Here is a 12,041-nt window from a genome sequence, read left to right on the forward strand (position 1 = left end):
TTAATGCTTGTTTATAACTTGGCTTGTTAATCAATAATGTAGATTATCTTAGTTACTGAGATTTTTATTTCACCCCGTGGATTATCATTTTAGAGGTTCTACCTTTAAGACTGAGCAGGGAAAGGAATTAGGAAAGGACTAGTAGATTCATTACTTCACGAATAGTAATGCTCGATTTTGATTTGAGTGGGGTACAATAACTTATTATATGATATTATATGTTGCCAACTAGGAATACATATCATTTTGATTGGTTGCATTTGCTTTATGCTATGTTATTTTGTATTTTAGCTCAATATTGTATATGAGGTGAATATGTGGCAATTTTTGTTGTGATGGGCTAAAATACTATTACAAGTGCAAGGAATATTTTATCTATGTTGTGACAACGTATTTTTAGTGTATTATGTGGTAATAGCGGCCAAATAGTATATGTAGTATTGATTGTGTGTTTTGCCATATTGGGTGAAATGGCCATTGTGTGGCCAAATTTTGTGTTTGGTATGTTTTTGTATGTTCGATTGGTCACTCAAGTGTATTTTGATCCATTGGACTTAGTTATGAGTTTTGGGTACTTGGATGGTTGAAAATTTCTTTAAAAAAACTAATTTTTACATCTGGGTGTCTAAAATTCTCATACGGTATCAGATCATAATGAAACCTATACCATTAGTTAGCTTATTGAATAAGTTTCGCGTGGGCACTTGAATCACTCTAATCAAACATCAAATGCAAAAATGGCGTGCGTTCGAAGTTCATCCAGAAAAGTTGTCATGACAGCATTGCTGTCATAGACACATGCGCCGCGGCGCATTTTATGCAAGCCGTGATGCATGGTACAGTGAGAGAACTTAGCTTTCTGTGCCACATGCCATGGTGCATGGACCACAAGCCATGGCGCATAGACCAAAAAACTCAAAAATGATATTTTTGGCCTTATTTTAAAGTGTTTTGCTTTCTAAAACTTTTCCATGCTTCCCATACCTTTATAAATCATTAAGTTTAAGCTCAAACTATTAATTTAAAGGGTTTTCTATGGGATCCCAATTATTCCATAATTATTTTTAAAAGATTATTAGTTTTAACCTTTATATAGATAATGTGAGCTTAGAAGCAATCATTACTCCTAATTATGATTGTTTGTTGTGACTGTGTGGTGAATTTGGTAATGTCAAGGTGGACATTACAGTTTGGTATCAGTTTCTCAGGTTATGAGATCTGGTTGTGGTGATGTGTCTATTGCATTTATTCTCATTAGTTAGCAACTTTATGCACACAACTCTTTTCCTTTGTCTCATTTGCTTTCCTTTTTCTATTTAGTTTCTTCCTTAGGAGGGGAGAAAAATAGTTAGAAGAAGCATCCAAAATGTTAGTAATTTATCAGAGAATGATGAGCCTATACCAAAGGTACAACCAGAGATACAAGTAGAACAACAACAAAGGCCCTAGGGTAATGATGCAATTCTAAAAGAATTGTGAGATATGATAAGGAATATTTAGAGAACTATACAAGACCATGACACTCTGCTCTATAATAGAGGTCGTGAGGAGGAACAAAGGAGATAAGAGGAAGCTCATGAGAGCAGATTGGAACCATCACATGGTTCTGGTAGTAGACCTGGATCATCTGGGACGAGAGCGAATGGAAATGTTCAAGGGATGGCTATTGATCAAGCATGGAAGACTTTCTCTCAGTTTAACCCTCCAACCTTTAATGGAACTATGAAGGAAGGAGAGGCGAAGAAATGGATAGAGAGAGTTGAGACCATGTTTGAGGTGGTATTGTGCTCTACGGAACAGAAGGTGATTATAGCCATAGTATATCTTATTGAAGATGCTAAACACTAGTGGAATTTCACAAGACCAGTAGATGGGTGCCAGCTAATATGGGAACAATTCAAGGAAATGTTCTTTGATCATCATTTTCCTCTAGCATTTAAAGATGAGAAAGAGGCCGAGTTTCATGCATTTTGGTAGGGAGATCTTGATGAGGAAGCATTTATCCAGAAGTTTAATCAACTATTAAAATTTTTTACTTATCTGAATGAGACCAATAATAGTGAGTGGAAGGCCAAGAGGCTTATGGAAAAGATGAGGCCTAAATATAGACAACAAATTACTTTGCTAAGAGTAACCACACATGGTGACATGTGTAATCGGCTCCGAATTACAGCAAGAAGGGGTCAAGAAGTAGAAGCAGAAAAGAGATGAGATAGTCATGGGAGGTTTTCGTCCCCCTTAGGCCCTTCTGAAGGAGTCTTTAAGAAGGGTTATGGCTCAAGTAGTTCTGCAGCACTAGGTAAGAAGAATTTTGTTAGAGGATCACAGACTCGAGGAACATTTTAGAGGGGTGGATTTAAGAATTTTGGTATTCCACAACCATCCCAACATGCTTCTAATATGCCTGCCCTGACCTTGAGTACAGCTCGACCACCACCATGTGCTAAGTGTGGGCGGTCACATCCTGGGAGGTGCTGGGCATGTTTTAAATGTGGAAAACCTAGCCATCTAGCAAGACAATACCCCAAGGGAAGAGTGGAGATGGCAGAGCAGAGATCTACCATTCCAGGACAAGTTTACACACTATCTCAGGCGGAGGCAAGAGCGTCGCCGAATTTGATAAAAGGTATTATTTCTATCTACGAGTTGAAAATTGAAGCATTGTTTGATTCTGGTGCTACATATTCGTTTATTTCATATGAATGTGTAGAGAGGTTGGGACTTCCTTTACATGAATTGCCTTATATGATTAAAGTGTTTACGCTATCTGGGTCATCTGATATGACCAGTAAAGCATGTTTGAATGTAGAAATGAGGTTTGAAAATCATTCAACCACTCTAAATTTGATCCTAATTCCTATGAAGGGTTTGGACGTGATTATCAGTATGGATCAGTTGATGGCAAATAATGTCACCTTGGACTGTGCTAGGAAGACAGTTTTCTTACTGGTACATACTATACTGGCTAATATTCCTAGCGAGTCTAAGTTCTTAACAATGGTGCAAGCAAAGAAAGTGATGCAACAAGGGTTTATAGCTTATATGATTTTCTTCTCAATGCATGGGGTTTATGATGGAAATATTGATAAGATTTAGGTAGTGAATGAATTCCCTGAAGATTCAAGGATGATATGTCTGGTTTGCCTCCAGAAAGGAAAGTGGAATTCACCATAGACCTAGTACCAGGAACTAAACCAATCTCAAAGGCACCATACTAGATGTCACCAATGGAATTAGCTGAGTTGAAGAAGCAGATAGACGAGTTACTTGAAAAGGAATTTATTAGACATAGTGTGTCACCTTGGGGATCACCTATGCTGTTTGTTAAGAAGAAGGATAGTAGCTTATAACTCTGTATTGATTATAGATAGCTAAATAAGGTGATGTTGAAGAACAAATATCCTTTACTAAGGATTGATGATTTGTTAGACCATTTGGTAGGAGCTTCGGTGTTCTAAAAAATTAACCTAAGGTCAGGATACCATCAATTCAGAGTGTGCTTAGAGGATGTGCCTAATATGGCTTTTCGTACTAGATATGGGCATTATGAGTTCCTAATCATGCCATTTGGGTTAACAAATGCACCTGCAATTTTCATGGACTACATGAACCGCATATTTAGGCCTTACGTAGATCAGTTTGCAGTGGTATTTATTAATGACATTTTGATATATTCTAAAAATGAGGAGCAGCATGTGAAGCATTTGAGGATTGTGCTATAAATTTTAAAGGACAACAAGCTCTATGCCAAGCTAAGCAAGTGTGAGTTCTGGCTACAAGAGGTCCAATTTCTAGGACATATTGTGTCGATGAAAGGGATTGCGATGGATCTGCATATAGTAGATGCGGTGTTGAAATGGGAAAGACCTAGTTCTGTGATTGAAATACAAAGTTTTCTAGGATTGGCTAGATATTATCGTAGATTTATCCAGGGTTTCTCTCAGATAGCTTCATCATTGACTAGGTTGACCTAAAAAGATCAGCCGTTCATTTAGGAAGACAAGTGCGAGATCGCATTTTAAAAATTGAAGGAGAAATTGACTACGGCACCAGTGTTGATTATTCCTAATCCACGATTGCCATATGAAGTATATACAGATGTATCTCTAAAAGGTCTGGGATGTGTGTTGATGCAAGATGAACTGGTAGTGGCTTATGCTTCTAGACAGCTCTGGTCGCATGAAGAGAATTACCCAACCCATGACTTAGAGCTTGCTACAGTTGCGTTTGCACTAAAGACTTGGCGACATTATTTGTATGGAGCAGTGTTCAGTGTTTTCAGTGACCGCAAGAGCCTAAAATATTTAGTGGATCAAAAGGAACTTAATATGAGGCAAATAAGGTGGATGAAGTTTTTGAAGGACTATAGCTTTGGATTTAAATACCATTAGGGGAAAGAAAATGTGATTGCAGATGCCTTAAGTCGAAAGTCATTGCATGTCGCTTATCTAATGGTACAAGAGCACAAATTGCTGGAATCTTACTTGGATATTAAGCATGGCTCATTGAAATTTACTTTGTGTAGCCTACATTCCACAGAGATTACCAATGAGTTTTGGAGAGAGTTAAGGATAACACAGCTTAAGGATGAGTATCTGTTGAAAATTCAAGAAGATGTGGAGGAAAGGCGAACCACAGTCTTTGGTTTTAGTGATGATGGATATGTTATATATCGAGATTGGGTTTGTGTACTAGATGAGGGTGATTTGAGAAAGAAAATTTTTAATGAGGCACATAAGAGTAGATATACAATTCACCCTAGAGCAATTAAGATGTACCAGGATATGAAGTGGTATTGGTAATGGCCTTGAATGAAAAGGGATGTTATAGATTTTGTGTCTTGATGTTTAATTTGTCAAAAGGTTAAAATTGAGCATCAGAGACCAGCAGGAACCTTACAACCACTAGAGATACCGAAATGGAAGTGGGATAGTATATCTATGGATTTCATTTTGGGATTACCAAGAACCCAATCCAGTCATGATTCTATCTAGGTGATTGTAGATAGATTGACAAAGTTAGCCCATTTCTTGGCAGTGCGAATAAGTGACTCACTAGAAAAGTTAGTAGAGATATACATTCAAGAAGTTGTGAGATTACCTGAGGTGCCAAAGGACATTGTCTCTAATCGTGATCTAAGGTTCACCTTGAATTTTTAAAAAAGCATTGCAGAGAGTAATAGGTACTGAATTAAGATTTAGCACAGAGTATCATCCACAAACTGATGGACAGATAGAAAGGACTATACAGACTCTAGAAGACATGTTGAGAGCTTGTGCCTTAGAACTGAGAGGCAATTGGGATAGCCATCTTTCTGTGGCTGAGTTTGCCTATGATAATAGTTTTCACTCTAGTATAGAGATGGCTCCTTATGAGGCACTGTATGGAAGAAAATGTTGATCCCCTCTTTGTTGGGTTGAACTGAGTGAGATAAGCATTATGGGTCCTGATATTGTGGATCAAACGATGAAAAGGATTCAAATGATAAGGCAGAAACTTCTAACAACTTAAAGTAAGCAGAAGAGTTATTTAGATAAACGGCGAAGGCCGTTAGAGTTTGTGGTTGGTGACCATGTTTTTCTAAGAGTTTCACCTATGACGGGAATCAGGAGGTCAATCAGAGCAAAGAAATTATCTCCTTAATTCATGGGTCCATTTGAGATCCTCAGGAAAGTTAGGCCAGTTGCCTACCAAATCGCCTTGCCACAATAATTATCTGGGATTCATGATGTTTTTCATGTTTCTTAACTGAAGAAATATCAATATGATCCATCTCATGTGATTGAACCCGAAGAGGTAAAGATGTAAGAGAATATGACTTATCGAGCAGAGCCAAAACAAATAGTAGATGTTAAAGATAAGCAATTGCAGAACAAGACTATTCGACTGGTTAAGGTGGTGTGTAAAGGAATGGCTCTTGGTGATGCTACCTGGGAGATAGAGGACAAAATGAAGCAGTAATATCCTTATCTATTTCCCTAGGTATGTGTTGTGGTTGTTCTTGAATTTTAGAGGCAAAATTCCTTTAAAGGAGGGGAGAACTGTAACATCTTAAAACTTCAAATCTGGAAAAGTTAATTAATTAAGGGATAAATTAGTTAAAAATTTAATTAATTTATTTAATTATGTTTTTAGGTTGCTAATTGGATTTTTGGGTCATATTTGGCTCTAAATTGAGATAGGATGAAAGTCAGATCAAGTAGGGTGGCATTGGGGGTAGCAAAAGCAACATTTTTCTCGCTGCGTCATGAGCCATGGCTTGCGTGGCGTGTGCTGTGGCGCACAGCACAGTAGGCAACTTAAAAGTTTGAAAATATCAGAAATTGACAAATTTTGGGGTGAAAAACCTAGAGCACGAATGGGGCAACTTTGGGCACTACTAGGGCATCATTTTGGGAGGATTTTGCAAATAAATTGAGCCTTCAAACTCTTGAGTAAGTTTCCTACCTTTCTCCTCTACCTTTTCATCTCATTTTCCATGGGATTTGGAAGAGGGAGAATTTGGTCTGATTAGATTAAGCTATGAGTCAATATTTTGAAGGTTTATATTGACTCTAAAGGTTTAATTTAGGTTTATTAATCTTGGATATGTGGTAATAGGAAGCTACTTTCTTGTTTGGTGAATTTTGGATCAAGCCCTAACTTGATCATAGGGTGCTGAAGTGTGATAAATTGAGATATTAAGTTTTATGTTGTGATAGATTAGAAGGAGGCTTTAAGGGATTGTGTGAACAAATTGTAATCTTGACAAGCTAATTTGTTGAGAATTTGAGTGAGAAGTGGGAGAATTGGGAGTTATTGGCAGTTAATAGTGCTTGTGTTAATTGAAAATTAACATATAGTACTTGTTGATGTAGATTGTGGTGTAAGAAGACTTACCTTAACACAAAAAGAAATTTAGTACCACGGGTAACCCTTTTAGTAACAAAAGGTTAAGGTAACTAGATAATTTGCATTGTTTATTACCTTGTATAAGTTATTCTCAAGTTGCTTTTCTATGATTTTTTGAGTATATATGTATAAATTCTTTAAAGGTTAACTATTTTAGAAAAGGAGTGGAGTATTGGTTTGTGAAATTCTATATTTTTGAAGTAAATGGTAAGATTTGTTTGGAAAGTTGTCTATGCATGGTCAAGTAGAGATATGTAGTCAAATGTGGCATATTAGAGGGTGGGAGGTCACGCTAGTGAAGATAGTGAAAATTAAGTCCATATGGCATTGCTAGCACCTCGGGACGCCAGGTGCAGCCTTTACTCTCCTTAGTGCCCGAAAATGGGTGTGGTGTTGGAGACTTACTCTCCTTAGTACCCAAAAGGGTGTGGAGTTGGAGACTATGCTCCCTAGCATACGTAGGATGTGATGTTAGAGTAACGACACCCAATTACTTGTAATTGGGGAACCAGTAGTCCAGAAGTGGTTTAGGACGCCTTGGTGGGGTAGTCCTATCATGGATGGTGAGCTTGGTAACCATACATGTGATTTGGTTCTATGAAATAGCCTACTAGTTCGGTAGGGAGTATTAGAGGACCGGATGGTTAGGGATCATGCATGCAATTTGTAGTGATCTTATATGATGTGACTATGTTCCTTATTTTAATGCTTGTTTATAACTTGGCTTGTTAATCAATAATGTAGATTATCTTAGTTACTGAGATTTTTATTTCACCCCGTGGATTATCATTTTAAAGGTTCTACCTTTAAGACTGAGCAGGGAAAGGAATCAGGAAAGGACTAGTAGATTCATTACTTCACGAATAGTAATGCTCGATTTTGATTTGAGTGGTGTACATAAACTTGTTATATGATATTATATGTTGCCAACTAGGAATACATATCATTTTGATTGGTTGCATTTGCTTTATGCTATGTTATTTTGTATTTTAGCTCAATATTGTATATGAGGTGAATATGTGGCAATTTTTGTTGTGATGGGCTAAAATACTATTACAAGTGCAAGGAATATTTTATCTATGTTGTGACAACGTATTTTTAGTGTATTATGTGGTAATAGCGGCCAAATAGTACATGTAGTGTTGATTGTGTGTTTTGCCATATTGGGTGAAATGGCCATTGTGTGGCCAAATTTTGTGTTTGATATGTTTTTGTGTGTTTGATTGGTCACTCAAGTGTATTTTGGTCCATTGGACTTGGTTTAAGCCTCACAATGGGTTAATGATATAAGTTATGAGTTTTGGATACTTGGATGGTTAAAAATTTCTTTAAAAAAACTGACTTTTGCATCTGGGTGTCTAAAATTCTTATACGGTATTGGATCATAACAAAACTGTACTATTAATTAGCTTATTGAATAAGCTTTGCGTGGCACTTTAATTACTCCAATCGGACATCGGATGCGAAAATGGCACGCATTCAAAGTTTGACCAGAGAAGCTGTCATGATTGTTGTCATGGACACATGTGCCGTGGCACATTTTGCGCAAGCAGCGACGCACGGTACAATGAGCGAACTTGGCTTTCTGTGCCACATGCTGTGGCGCATGGACTACGAGCTGCGACACATGGACTAAAACATTCAAAAATGACATTTTTGGCCCTGTTTTGAAGTGTTTTGCTTCCCAAAACTTTTCCATACTTCCCATACCTTTATAAATCATTAAGTTTGAGTTCAAACTATCAATTTAAAGTGTTTTTATAGGATCCTAATTATTCTACAATTATTTTTAAAAAATTATTAGTTTTAACCCTTATATGGATAATGTGAGCTTAGGAGCAATCCTTACTCCTAATTATGATTATTTGTTGTGATTGAATGGTGAATTTTGGTAATGTCAAGGTGGATATTACACTAATCTTGTTAGCATTAACAACTACCAAGTTTTTGTTGAGAATGACGATCTAGGCCAAATTCTCATTGATGGTGACTAAACTATGACAAACATTTAAACTGAAATGATGTAAGTATCTTATTCTAAGTGTAAATTTAAATGAAATTAAAAAATTGAGCTCTTGGAACTAACTTGTTTGCATTATCATAGGTTTTTGCATTAAATGTTAGTTTCCTCGGGCAAAGACAAACAATATAGATTTCTTTGCCCACATTATACTAATGATAAGGAGACCACTAAAGAGACAAAGGAGGAATACGTGAATTAGAGGCTAAGTGAAGGCGGCAAGGAGTGTTACTTTTCCTTGTTTCTCCATCTATAAGTAATCATGTTTGAATTTGTTTGTAATAGTATTGAATATTTGCTTAAATCACTTTTTTTTTTTGCAGTACACATTGGCAATTAATAGTGTTTTCAATGAAGACCAATTCTATTATCTTTTTATGTTCTCTACATTGTAAACTCAACCCATGAACGAAGAAGTCTTGTGAATAGTAAGTGTATTTCTGTAATACATTATTCTATGTGATTAAGTTACTAACTATGTGATGTTGATGATAGGGCTATGAGAATTGGCCAGCAAGTTCAATTGGGCAAGGCCCCACGTGATGTTATGGATCCTATATGGATAACACTAAAGGTAATTAATATCTGTCATCATAATTTTTTTGGCAGAGCTTTTTTTGAATTTAATTTTGACAATGTTGTGTTATTCTATAGAGCCACCGCCAACCCCTTACTAACTTGTGTAGCTTTTATGTGTTGAGACATGTGTACAACATCATCATGACTGACTTAACAGAGTTTACTAAAGATGTAAATCTAATTTTAGAGGTCTAATATATCTTTTGTTTACTTGGAATTGCTAACTTGAATTCCTTGTCCTTGATTTTTTCAAATGTTCAATGATTCATCTCCATTTCCACAATTAGAGATCCAAGAAATTAGAAAACATTAGAGATTATTTATATTAGAGCTTCATAACAACAATCCATTGAATGAGTGAGTTTAGGATATGTGTAGTTGAATTAGAAAAAATTATTGAGCTGATATATATATTGAATATTAAATGAAATTGTAAATATTTTTACATTAATTTAATTGAATTGGATTGTATTCTAGTTGGCTAGCTATATATATTGCTTTTAATTTGTAGGTTTGCATCCTATCATGATTAAGTGAAAAAACTGAATGATTTTTTCGATAAAAAAATGTATCTAAACTGGTTATTGTCATACCCAGTTTGGAAGTGATTTTTTAGATCTAAAAAAATTTAAAATATTTTTATTTACACTTATCTAAATCAGTTTAGAACCAGTTTAAAATGGGCAATTTCTAAACTAGTTGTATAATTAGTTTAGATATCCATCACTTATCTAAACTGGTTGTAAAACTAGTTTAAATGACTAATTTTAATTGGTTTAGATAAAGATTTTTACACCAGTATAAGGTGCAGTTAGGTGTCAATGACACCCCTATCATGAGTATTTGTATGAAGGGAGAAAGCGTAGCCTAGAAGTAGGATAAAATATCTTTAGTTGGGTGTTTTTGCCATTGAATGGATGCTTGGATCGAGATGTCATTGATCTAGTAGAGCCTATAGTTTTGAGTTGAGATCTTAGAGGATTGGTGGATAGATGATCATGTTAATGGTTGTGTTTTGTGGAAATGTTTAGAAAGAGAAAAACTAAGTTTAATATTGATATGTATAAGCTATTATTTGATTCTATTTACTTATATGTGGTTATTTGTGTTAATAAACATTAAATGAGCTTTTTTAGTTACTGAGATTTTAATCTCAATCGTGGTTGTTTACATTTTTCAAGTTCAGATGTTAGTGGTGCTAAAGGAAGGATTTGGGTCGAGACTAGAAACTTCTCGCCAACACCCACTGTAAGATGGTATAATGAATTTGTATGATAAAAGTTGGGTACTTGTATATAAGTTGCCATAGGATCAATATTCTACATTGGCCTGTGAATGCATGTGTGTATGATTTTGGTATTCTAGCCCAATGTAAGTATATATATGTGTATGTGTAGTGAAAATGGAAATATGGGCTACTAAATGAGTATATGTATAAGTGGAAAATAAATGTGTGAAGAAATGTAAAAGTTTGGCCAAGTGGATGAAATGATAAGGTCATGCTTAAGAGTGAGTGAAAAGGTCAATTTACAGGCCAAATGTGTGTATATGTGTGATATTGTATATGCAACTATTCAATCAGTGTAGTTTGTTTGGACAAGGCCTAAAAAGTGGCTAATGACTTGTGGTTTCAAATGGTTATGCTCAAGTAGTGAATTTTAATTTAAATTAGTTAAAATGTACTTGGGTGACTAGTGTTTAAATAAGATATCAGATTAAAATGAAGCTAGAATCATTGGTTAGGTTTTGAAACAAGTTTCATATAGGCACTTGAATCACCCCAATCGGACATTGGATGTGAAAAAGGCACAAGTTTGAAGTTTGCATTAGAAACTACTATTTTAACAGCAGAATTTGAAGTGTGCACCATGGCACAAGGCACAGAATGTGAGCCCGTGTCTCTGTGTCGCATGCCACGATGCATGTGCCCTATTATGCTTGAATTTAGTTATTTATAATCTTTTCATTGATGACTTTCACATGCATAAATGAAGTGCTTCTCCTGTGCAATATTTTATAGCTTAACATTTTAAAGAAATGGTTTTTAAATACCTTATGTTGGGATCCCAACCCTTAAAGAAAATGATTTTAAATTAATAGGTAGATTGTGTGGAAAGTCGAATGGTAATGTTAGTTAGGGCATTACAACTATCTCACTATTTATCAAGGAACTCAAACCTAGCTATCTCCACTTGTTCCTTGAGGAGGCTAGTTTAGGATTTATGACACTCTAAGGATTCGAGAATAGGGAAAGCCATAGTTTGAGATTGCGAATAGTGACCTTGGCTAGGTTGCTTTTCACAATAGTGAGCTTAGAAAGTTCATTCACACAAGCAGAGCCCTATTTGTTTGATAGCCCATAGTTTCAATTAGAAGGTATCAGAAGGATATAAGGTTGGTTTAATCATGCATATTATCTGACACACCATATAGTTGTTAAATTTGTGGCAAGTTGTGATATTTGATTGTGCCATTGTCACATGGTTGTTATTATTATGGCAATGTGCATTTTTGTATGTGTTGGGACCTTTTGTCATATGATTGTAAGTAT

Source organism: Prosopis cineraria, unplaced genomic scaffold (genome assembly GCF_029017545.1).
Source record: "Prosopis cineraria cultivar Desert tree isolate PC_DT_omini unplaced genomic scaffold, ASM2901754v1 PC13, whole genome shotgun sequence".
In the NCBI taxonomy this organism is placed as follows: Eukaryota; Viridiplantae; Streptophyta; class Magnoliopsida; order Fabales; family Fabaceae; genus Prosopis; species Prosopis cineraria.